Raw genomic sequence first — 11494 nt, forward strand, 5'->3', positions numbered from 1 at the left:
TCAAACTGTCAAGGTCATCAAAAACAAGGAAAGTCTGAGAAACTCACAGCCAAGAGGTACCTAAAATGGCAAATAAATTCAATGTGGTGACCCGGATGGGATCCTGGAACAAATAAAAAGAATGTTAGCTAAAAACTAAGGAAATCTGAATAAATGTATGGGCTTTAGTTAATAATACTGTATTGAATATTCATTAGTTGTGACAAATATGAGAGGTTAGTAATAGGAAAAAAATGAAAACTCTTTATATCTTTGAAATTTTTCTGTATATCTGAACTGTTCTAAAATTTTAGTACCACTAAAGGTTTTTATTACATAATAGTGTTTTAATTTAATCTCCATGCTATTTAATGAAATTTATCAGTTGTATTTGTGTTTGATTAGACCTTATCTCAAGTTGATTAGAATTACTCATATTTTTTAATGCTATTGTTGCAGTTGTAATAAGGTTGATTTTTCTACAATACACATAGTAACCGTTATATCATCATTTAATTTTTGAAAAATAATCCTATCCCTTGTGATTATAAACTTGAGATTCTTTAAGAAAGTAGAAAGGTTGTAAGATGTTATGAGTCATAGGATATTTCCAGTTCTGAAGTAATAAGACAAAAATCATTAAATAATTAAATTGGCATAAAATAAAATTTAAAAAAAAACAGTATTTTTGAGAGGACCAGTCCAGACAATGTGTCTGTAAGATAGACTTTACAAACTTAGTTTGATTAATTTTTGTTTTTCTGAGGATATGATTCTTTTCTGTAATTACTGTTCTGTTTTTTTCTGACAGGCTATCAAATATTGGCTGCCTTAAGCTCTCTGTGAATTGAGTTATTCTCAATAATACTCTGTATTATGAAGGCATTATTTGAGTGGCTGTCCACTGTGATCTGGTTATTTGGAGCTTTACATAAAACAGGTGGTTCTTCCATCTCATTGACATTTCTTATTACCCAGAATTCACCATTGTTTTTCTATGGCTTGTCATATGCAGGCCATCACAGACAGGGCCCTATCCTATAGTTTGCCCCAGTTTATTTGGTTTTTCATTTACATTCTGGTCTTTTCTCTTAGATACTCCAAGTTCGCTTGTTTTTGGACTTTATCAAGGCTCTTGATACATGGTTATGTGTTTATTTACACTGGGAATAATTCCCAAAAGGCTTTGCAACAGCTAATTGTATTTGTTTGGCTCTGTGAGATGACCCAGCCACCTCCGATTCCAGTCAGAGGGGCCATTTACTTTGAGTGGACATGAGGCTGATGCCCAGAAGCAAAGAGGAAGCAGCCTCTGATCCGTGATCCTACAGTCTCAGTGCTGCTCAGTGGTGCCATTTCTGCTGACCCAGATGCCTGGAGTTGACCCTGTTTGTCTCTCCAAACCTCTTTACTGGTTTTCCTTGACTTAGATGATGCTTTGAACTTGATCTATTGTACTATGACTGTTATTCCAAGAGCACAGGTTTTCCCGTCATGTAGAGTAGTATCTGAATCTTGCCTCAATCGTTTGTTACCTTTTTGATCTTGAGGATGTTACTTAATCTCTGTGAGTTTCAGTTTCCTCATCTGTCAAAAGAGGATAATAGCACACTGGCAGAGTTGTTATGACAATTAGATAAAATGTTTCTAAAACTCCTTTAGAAAGCCTCGTTCTGTATCATGGACACTAACTACGAGGCCTGAACGGATTCAGGAGAGGGTTCTGCCTTTGATATGGTTTTGGGTATTAGGGGTCAGGTGGGAGAAGAGAAAAAGAAGGAAGAGATACAAGGCAGAGTAACGGACTCTGGGGCAAGAATTCTGGAGCCTCACTACCTGAATATGCAGTCTGGCTCTCCCATGTCTTAGCTGTGTGGCCTTGGTCATTATTGAACTTCTCTGTTGCTGCAGTTTTCTCATCTATAAAATGGAGATTGAAATAGTGCCTAATTCAGTAAATGCGAAGTGCTCAGTGTCTAAAATGTAGTATTAATTGTCCAGTATTACTAGATTTATTCTTTTCCCAAGGTTTTACATTTTACATTTAACTATACCTGATAAACCACTTACTGATCAATATGTCTTTTTTGCAGCCTTAGTAACCTAAAAGTATTAAGATCATTTTGGCCTTTTTAGTATACTCGTATAAACAAAAGTTTCTCCTTTCAAAGAAGGCATATGAAGAGGTGCTACATTTGCGTCGATATAGCAACATATTTGAATAATTATTTTTAAATTTTCTTTAGATTCTGAAAAAAGATATTCTTTTCAGTATCCTCAGTAATAAAAATATTTGTCTTTGAATATAAAGTATCAAAAATTAAGCCAACTCTATTAAATTAAGATAAATTATTTATGTTGATACTGTCTTCTATATGTATAATTTTGCATACTTACACAGTTATATACACTTTATAACTTTATAATCTTAATAAAACATACACATATCTATTTATATATGAACTGTGAGTGTGTGTTTGTGTGTTTTGGGAAAGGGAGTATCAGGAACCAGTGTTTGATGTAAGCTGAATTATTTTCATGAACATAAATTCAATCACTGAGTCACAGCTCATATGAAAAAAATCACATGGGATTTACTGCATGTTTCAGAACTTTTAAAATAAAGCCTAATTAGGTTTTTGACCTTGTGGGATGAATTCTACATAAAGCATGCATTGAGTCAAATGAAGTAAAAAATGAACATCTTTTCCTTCCAGTTCTGCCATCCTTTCTTCCCTTCCATATACCTACATCCTGTAGACACTATAATACTATAACACTGATCTTGGTTGGAGGACCTGCAGAAAAGGCCATCAAATGCAGTGGAGTGGGGGCACTGTACTTCAGTAAGACACTCAATCTAATCTTGGACATAAGCCTGCCTCCTCTATTGCCTGAGAAAGCTTTACTGCTTTAGCAGCCAATGACATACCTGTATGCATTTGGCATCCTGAACGTGGCCACTTTAATTATTTTAAGGTTTCCTCTAAAAGTCTGCCTTGCTACTTGAATGGAGATGTAGTCATTTGTGCTAATTGCATTTTAGAGTATTATATTGGTTACAGTAAGCTAATGTTTACAACTTTTGTTCATATCAAATGTCATTGGTCACTTAATTATGTAATAGTTTTCTACCTAGGTATATTTTGCAAACATCAAAAGGCATCAGTCCATCTCCACATCACTCTCTATGTCTGGACTATGTGCGCATCATGTAGTTGTGGCTTTTTTTTCAGGCTCATTGAAGTGCTGCATGCCCACTGCTACTGAAACCCAGGGTCTTGGCTTGAGAGCCCTCTGCCTGATGCCCAGAAAGGGATTTGAGACTAAGAAAATATTGTTGCACTAGGGTCTTTGCCATGAAGCTTTTAAAAATGAGAGAAACTAAGATATAATATGACTTGTGGATCTCTAGGATCATAAGCTGCTTGGACAGCTTACATGTTGAAAGCAGAGGATCTTCAAAAGCCAAAAAACATGCCTCCTTTCTGACATATGGGCAGAGAGCCTAGACACTCAGAGACCTCCTCTGTTTTACAGAAGATGGTGCTGAGGTCAGGATGCTGAAGGAATATGCACAGAGAAAGTCTGGGTCAAAACTGGGCCCAGATTTTGAGAAAATGAAGCCCACCGTTCCAATTTTTATTTTAGTTCTTTTAATCTCAGAGAAAAACTGCATAGTCCAGTAATATACTTAGTAAAAAGACCAACTATTGTACTCTGTGAAGTTAATGTTATGAGGGTTGAATGTGTCTTAGAATCTGATCATGGAGTTAATTTTACTCGAATGCAAGATTTGAAGATGGGCGGGTGTTCTCTTGTTATGACCATATGCCATCATTCCCTCCCCCCTCGCTCAGAATGTGAATAGTACTCCCATTGTGGGAACTGCTGATTGACATCAAGGCACTCTGTTGTCATGGCTCTAGTTAAAAAATGTGGAAGAAACTAGATCTTTTCAACCTAAAGGTTCTCTCTGTATAGTTAATTAAAGACATTTTAAGAAGACATTTGGATTATAGGAAAGTGATGATATCACATTATGACATTTATTCCTTACCCCAAGAATCTCAGTAATTGGTTCACTTATTCAAAACTGTTATTTTATCAGAGGGTAAAGATTCCGGGACCCTCAGTCAGACTTATCTAATTTCCCTAATTGGCATATTTAAAAAAAAAAAAAATCTCTGGACATAAGAACTTTCTGATTTGTGAATATGCCATTCACTCACTTAAGACACAATTTAATGTAAAACTTACCTAATGTTAATGAAAATCTATAGAAAATTTTAGTCAGGGCTTAACCGCTGGCTAATATACAATATATTCCATTGTATTAAAGAATAGACTTACAAATTTAATTAGAATTCCACAGAAATATAAACTATTAGAATGCGGTACAACTCAGGGTGCTTATTGTTGAGATTCTCACTTTACAATGAAGGAAACGATAGCTTGGAAAAAGACAAAGTGACCCTTCTATAATTATATAACAGATAAACAGGTAGTCTGTAGCAACACAGATACCAGATCCAACAGCTTTTGACTTTTAGTCCCATATTTTTCCTACTAGGCCAGGGTATTTTATATAATCAGAGTTATTTTATTCTATGCAGTGCTGTTGTGATACATGAAAAGCAGAAGGTGTACTCGATGCTTTCTAAGAACTTCTCATAAATCTTGTATCTTACCATGGATAGATATGTATATTTACAAGTATATCTATGACTCCTTCAAGAGTAACTTACTACTATTTCTTTCCTTTCATTTTTATTTTTTATTTTTTATTTTTTTGAGACAGAGTCTTACTCTGTCACCCAGGCTGGAGTGCAGTGGTGCAATCATGGCTCACTGCAACCTCCATCTCCCAGGCTCAAGTGATCCTCCCACCTCAACCTCCTGAATAGCTGGGACCATAGGCGCACACCACCATGCCTGGCTAATTTTTGTGTTTTTGTAGAGATAGGGTTTCACCATGTTGCCAAGGCTAGTCTCAAACTCCTGAGCTCAAGTGATCTACCCCTCAGCCTCCCAAAGTACTGGGCTTACAGGCATGAGCCATCATGCCTGGCTTAAAAATGTTTTAAAATATACCTAAAACCTGATCCTATATGGTAACCAAAACCAACAACAAAACAAAACCAGTCAGATGAATGCACAAAGACATTGAAGATGGTAGAAATGTGATTTAAGTGAAACTATACGAATAAAGGCACAGGTGAGCCCAGTAAGAGTCACCAACATGAGGTACCCACTAGGAAAGCAAATGCAGGTTAGTCTGCACTAAATGAAATATGATCAGTTTGAATGATGGAAGTAATAGGACTGTTTCACTTTGTGTAGCCACATCATGGGACCTTGTGTTATGTTTTGTGTGACACATCATTCAAAACACTATTGATCAACTGGAATGTATTCCTAGGTTCGAAAATTGAATGTTGAGTAGACTTGAAGTCAGAGTCATGTCTAAAGAAATTGCAGATATTTTGTGTAGAGGAGGAAAATCTGGATGGGGGGATGATACATGCCCTCCAGTAACTGAGGGGCCATCATGTGGAAGTCATGATAGATTTGAGCTTCCAAATCGAGGGCTAATAAACAGAAGCTCCAGTGAGGCTCCTGCTGTCATAGAATAGGACATTTTGGCTCAGAGTTGGTTTTTTTTGTTTTTTTGTTTTTTTTGGCACGGAGTCCCACTCTGTCTCTCAGGCTGGAGTGCAGTAGTATGATCTTGGCTCACTACAACCTCTGCCTCCTGGGTTCAAGCAATTCTCATGCCTCAGCCTCAGCCTCCTGAGTAGCTGAAATTACAGGCATCTGCCACCATGTCTGGCTAATTTTTGTATTTTTAGTAGAGACGGGGTTTTACCATGTTGGCCAGGCTGGTCTCGAACTCCTGACCTCAGGTGATCTGCTTGTCTTGGCCCCCCAAAGTGCTGGGATTTCAGGCGTGAGCCACTACACCCAGGCCTTGGCTTGGGGTTTTAAATACTCAGGCTGTTGCATTCAAAAAATAGAATGACTTGTCTCTCCCCCAGGGCACTGCGTTTATAGTCACCAGAGGTGTTCCCCTTGAGCCTGGATGATTACATGGAGGAGGTTTTAAAGGGCAGCATTCACAATTTAGATTTGCGGTTGGACCAGATGACCTTTAAGGTGCTTTCCAGCACCTGGGGTTTTATGATTCTATTTCTATTATGCATCTACGCTGGGTATGTGTCACATTGTTTGAAGCAAACACTGAGAATGAACAGGAGCACAGTGTGGAATGTTGATGGCGCTCACATCTATTTTGTGTTTCAATTTCTGGAAGCAGTCTTTGTCTTTGAGGCAGTTTGGTCCCTGACCTTCTGTAACATTTGGAGCCCAGCCACACTGTCTTTGTTTACTGTAAAGAGCATGGAAAAACCGACTTCCTGACAGTGCTCTGCAAAGTCTAAGGTCAAACCACTCACAGGTGAACAAACACAGTTCTTCCACCTTAAACTTGCCATTTGGAGCCTGTGAAATGGACAAGGGTAATAACGCTGGGTGGCAGAGAGAGGGGAAATCAGTCCTCTGCCAGCAGCCAGCAATTAGTCACTTTGTCAGTCTGCTTTGGGAAGGGCTCATCTTAATTCAGCATCCATTTTGAAGAGGTTAGAAACCATGACATGCAGTTTTAAGTCCTCTAGCAACTCTGCTAAATAAACCTATAGACCCTGCCTTTCTTGACACTATCAGCACATCATTAATATTTCCCAGGATTGCACAGATAAAGCATAGATTCTTATATCACTTAAAGGATTGAAGAGTCACATTCATTGAATATTCACAGCATGCAAGCTCTTTCTGCTATGGTAACATCTTCAGGTGGCTTAGGTGGGTTGGCTCCCTGTCAAGAGAGCAGACCCTTCCTTTTTTTTTTTTAAACTATATCCTTTTTCTTTCTTTCTTTTTTTTTTTGAGACAGTGTCTTGCTCTGTCACCCAGGCTGGATGGCAGTGGCATGATCATGGCTCACTGCCACCTCTAACTCCTAGGTTCAAGTGGTCCTCCCACCTCAGCCTCCTAAGTAGCTGGGACTACAGGTGCACACCAAAACACCCAGCTAATTTTTGTACTTTCTTTGGTAGAGATGGGGTTTTGCCATGTTACCCAGGCTGATCTCGAACTCCTGGGCTCAAGCAGTCCGCCCACCTTGACCTTCCACGGTGCTGGGATTACAGGAGTGAGCCACTGCACTTACCCTGCCTCCCCTGCTATTTTTTTACTATCATCAAATGCAATAGCTTCCCTCTGTGAAAGGAGGGGAAGTGTCTTCTTCCTGGGTAAGTGTATTGTAAGCTCTTTCAGGGCCCTAGATAATGCCTACCACACTCTCTTAGATTAGCAGGTCCACATAATGCATTTGTGTGAACATCATTGAATCAATGACCTTGCTCACACATTTACCCATTTACTCAAAATCACTTATTTGTGAGATCCAAGTTTTCTTCTTACTATTTAAAGATTATTAGAGTTGATCTAAAGTGATATAAATGAAAATATTCCCAACATAAATTCACGTTTTTCTTTTTTCTTGGAATAAATTCAGTTTTGGCTGTTTTTTGGGTTTTTTTTCCTCTCTTGTTCTTTTTTTTTTTTTTTTCTTGGTCTCTGGTGTAAGCAGGCTCTCGAAATGCCCTAGTTATCTAACATTGCTCTTGAACTCCACTTACAGATGATATACTAGCCTTTTACTAAAATATATCTGGGTATTAAAAGCTCAATTCTTTACTGCTGATGAGAAAGATTATTAACACTCTTTTTTCCCAGCTGTAATATGAGGCAGTAACACCCCTTTTAACTTCCAGAGCCAGAGGCAGTATGTCACATTAACCTTCATTAACTGCCCAAGAAATGAGGTGCGTGCATTAATTTAGTATTCTTTTTAGCTAAGATTGTGTGAGAAGGCTGCTAAATGTCTGTGGTTTCTCCCTTTGCTATTAAAATAAATAAATAAAAGAATGGTAAGGTATGTTAGCCTGTTTATCTTATCATCTTGATAAGTGCAACATTCTGATTAGGGGTCAGATCTGGACAGGATGAGTCTGCAGCTGGTGGGCAAGGATGGGGGTCGCTGGGGCAGGGTGGAGGAAACACAGCCTGACCGAGATCAGCCTGAGGAAGAGCATCCGAGGCGTGTGGTGGGGGAAATCAGGTAGCATCTGAAAACCAAGCCAAAGGTGGAAAGAGAAAATAAATTCTATTTCTATATAAGTAATGGCGTGATGGAAGCCAACCCACCTAAGCCACTCAGATATCCTGTGAATTACTAAATTCACTGTAGAGGTTTTTGGTATATGTGGCATCATCACTTCTGATGTTCCCATTTCTCTTTCCATCACCTTCATTTATTCATTACTTTAAAAAGGCATATCAAGCATTTTGCTAGCTACTGGGGGAAAAAAAGATGAATGACACAACTCCTAAGCTCAGGGACCTACGTTCTTTCTTCATCTGAGCTTTACAAAATGTAGAGTCAGCTTTACCATCACCTCCTCTCTGTTCTCCAAGAATACTGCAATAATGTTGTTTCTTCATAACACCTCCAGAATCCATCTCAATTTTCCTTTCACCACTACCAAGGTTTGGGCACCATTCCCTTTTAGCCAGGCAATTGCAGAAGCCTCTTGATTAGTCTCCTTATATCCAATCCCTTCCTCCCCCATCAATCTTAGATTTGGCTACTGGACTTATTATCCTACAATTTGGTTCTTGGTCCCATTGTTTATGAAGACGGGGGTAATGTCTTAGCTTTATATTGTGGCTCTCCTCAACCTAGTCCCACTTCTACAGAACTAACACCTGACTTGAACCACAGTGATTCCTTTATCCACCTTCAGACATATGTATGTATTTTCACCTATCTGGTCTCCCTCCCATAATTTCTTTCATTTCCAAAGCAGGACAGCATGGTGGTTAAGACCATGCGCTTGGGGACCAGACGTGCTTTACTACTTACTTGCTGTGTAGTTTGGACAACTTATTTAACCTCTCTTTTGTGCTTCTGTCTGTATATCACTGAAAATAACTTATTAAAAGTATTTTCTCATAAAATTAAGTAGGTTAATGTATCTAAAATGCTTAGAATAGATGCTGGCACATAGTAAGTGCTAATTTTTAACAACTGCCGTTGCTATTGTTGTTAATACCTAAACCCCTCCCTACTCCCTGGCCAAATATTTTATAGCTCACTGCAAATCCCAGGGAACTTGGGGAACCTCCCCAGACATTTAAGTAGAAGTGTTTGTTCCTTTTTCAGCCCTTCTGTGGCACCATTTATCTGACCCACATTTAGCAAGTGGATTGAGACTTACTAATTATTTTCATGGGAAATAAAACCTGAAGAAATGACTAGCAATAGAAGATAATAAATGGTTAGTAATGATAGAAAAAAGTGGCATAGACTCTATAGAGTGTATGTTCTCTGAGGGCAGGGACAGTGCTTCGTGTGTCTTTGTTTCTTGTACAATGCTTTGTGCCTTGTTATTAACAAAATTAAGCTCCCAATTTTTTTTCTGATTCAATCAAGGATGTGATCAGAAGATCATTAATAGACCAATCTGTTTAAACAGACAATGGATAATCAGATAATAGAGTGTCTTGACTGGTAGAGTATGAATGTGAAGAAATAAGGAGCCACCTTGGTTTTGGACAAAAGGTTGTCTAGCCCATCTGGACAGTAGTTCTGGACATCATGAATGTGGTGGTTTGGTAGGATTAGTTTGGTGGCAGGCTGCCAAATGGAATGAAACAAAAAGAGGCTGACCAGAGAGGAGGGTATTAGTACCTGAGCTTGGACTCTAGGAATGAATGGAGAAGAAATCTTAAATCCAAGGACAGATGGTAAAGAGAGAATATATAGGAACTGGGAGATCATAGAGGATGTTGAAGAGGCAAGGGTAAAAAAGTGACTGCTGGATCTCTTGCTTGGTTAACTTTGGAGAATTCAAATTGGGAAAAGGTTGTCTTGAAGGACAAAAGACGTATGCAGTTACTGGACCTTGAGCTCCAGGATGTCTGAGACCATGCATCTCTTGCTCATCACTAGAACCCCAGTGTCTGGGGCCATCCTTGACACACTTATATGGTGAGAGGCTGAAAGGGCATCTCAAATGAATCAATGGCCACTTACTTTGCTATCCACACAGTCCAATAAGACATGTTGTAGACAATTATCTCCCACCTGTTTAATGGTTCTCCAGTTCTAGTTAGCTGGCATAATCAATTTTGCTAAAAAGGCATACCTCTCACATCTTGGGAAGGACATCCCAAATAGGCAACTTACTTAATTCCAGGAAGAGTGACAGAATCTACAGACCCTGAGGCAATCTCACTTGTACTTGCCTTAATGTAACTAGTAAAACATACCTGGCAGTGCAGCACTTCCACAGAAAGGTGCTCCAGAAAGCAGTTGTTTGCTCTCACCCTGCTGAGAAGTAGCAATATCCATGTGGCTTAAGGGCTGTAGCTGCAGCCATGAGCAGTGTTAGAAAAATATCACCACCATTTGCCAGCATGAGATGCCAAACTGCAAATAAGAGACATGTCGATTCAATGAAGCAGAAACATTTCACTTGTTTTTAAGATTACTTGCGAGAACTTTATTGCTATATGTTTGTCTGCCTTTAAATAAGAAATTGCATTTTTTTAAAAAACCACCTCCTCTCTTCTCTCCACAAAGGGACAAAGCTTTCCTGCTCGGGTGAATATTGCCTGTGCTGCTTACCGAAGAAAGGGAGCAGTCTTGGCAAGCATCTTATTAGTCTAAAAATAAATTATTCAGAATGCAGGTTCAGATACAGATTGCAGGGAGAGATAATAGAATTGGTTTTCCAAGCCTGATCATGCTATGAAGACGTGGTGTGTGCTTTTCAGGAATCCACTTAAGTGGAATCCGCTTTGACTAATACAAACTAGAAGTAATATTGCTGCCATCCAGCTAGTGTCTGTGGTACAGCATCCTCAGAATATCTTCAAGTATCCACGGCCTCTTTAGTCTCTGTAAGTGCGCATATGTAAAAGTGTATATGTATTCCCAAGCAAGCTTCAGAGGCATGCTTCTCATTGTTCTTTTAAGGAAATGTCTTCCTGGCTGCCTGAGAGGGGCATGTCTCACTTGAGGTTTGTCTCCCTCCTGCTCCCCCTGCCTGGGTGAACGAGTTGACCACATCAGCAGCCGACTGCAGTTTGTCATGTGGTTTCTCATGTGATGCTGGGTCTGCAGCACTTGGGAGCAAGAGTCTTTGTGACTGGCACTCATGGACAGACAGTGGTGTTCAGGGACAGAACAGATTTTGGAGGGGGTGGGGAGGCCAATAAACCAAGAAACGTCAGAAATAAAAGTCGCATGAAGTACTCTGATCTCTGTATTCCTTTTTTTTTTTTAAATTTGATTTTAACTCTTGCTTTTTTTATGGTTTGTGTCTGTTTTTTCCACCCCCGCTGGCGCCGAGCTGCGCTGTTTTGTGTTTCTTTCTTTTTTTTTTTT

At 39.1% G+C, this 11494-nt stretch overlaps 1 long non-coding RNA gene across 1 annotated transcript in view; it reads right to left on the bottom strand.

Moving 5' to 3' along the window:
* LOC105526697 overlaps positions 1-11494 on the bottom strand; it is a 12461-nt gene continuing 967 nt past the window's right edge. The window contains exon 3 of the long non-coding RNA XR_001004128.1: positions 1-1566. This is a non-coding gene — a long non-coding RNA (uncharacterized LOC105526697). The remainder of the gene's footprint in view (positions 1567-11494) is intronic.

The sequence above is a fragment of the Colobus angolensis genome, unplaced genomic scaffold, assembly GCF_000951035.1.
Source record: "Colobus angolensis palliatus isolate OR3802 unplaced genomic scaffold, Cang.pa_1.0 Scaffold6, whole genome shotgun sequence".
NCBI classification, from domain to species: Eukaryota; Metazoa; Chordata; class Mammalia; order Primates; family Cercopithecidae; genus Colobus; species Colobus angolensis.